This window comes from Pterocles gutturalis, unplaced genomic scaffold (genome assembly GCF_000699245.1).
Source record: "Pterocles gutturalis isolate BGI_N339 unplaced genomic scaffold, ASM69924v1 scaffold3473, whole genome shotgun sequence".
NCBI lineage: Eukaryota > Metazoa > Chordata > Aves > Pterocliformes > Pteroclidae > Pterocles > Pterocles gutturalis.
In genome coordinates this window covers 1-220 of record NW_010120160.1, presented here as the reverse complement: position 1 = coordinate 220, position 220 = coordinate 1, and positions in this window count along the sequence as shown.

Genomic DNA, 220 nt, shown 5'->3' with positions numbered 1-220 from the left:
CAGCCGCCCCAGCCACGTGTTCACTATGACTACACGCCGTCAGCGGTGGGTCATTACGAGAACGATGCTGGGACCACGCAGCTTCTCACAAGGCTTTTACCGTCCTGCTGCCCCCCGGGGAGCCCCGTGTGACTCACCCCCAGCTCCCCAGGGCCCAGGGAGCCCAGCGCTGGGGACACACCAGCCCCGCAAACAGGAAGGTGCAAGCAGCAGTGTGTCA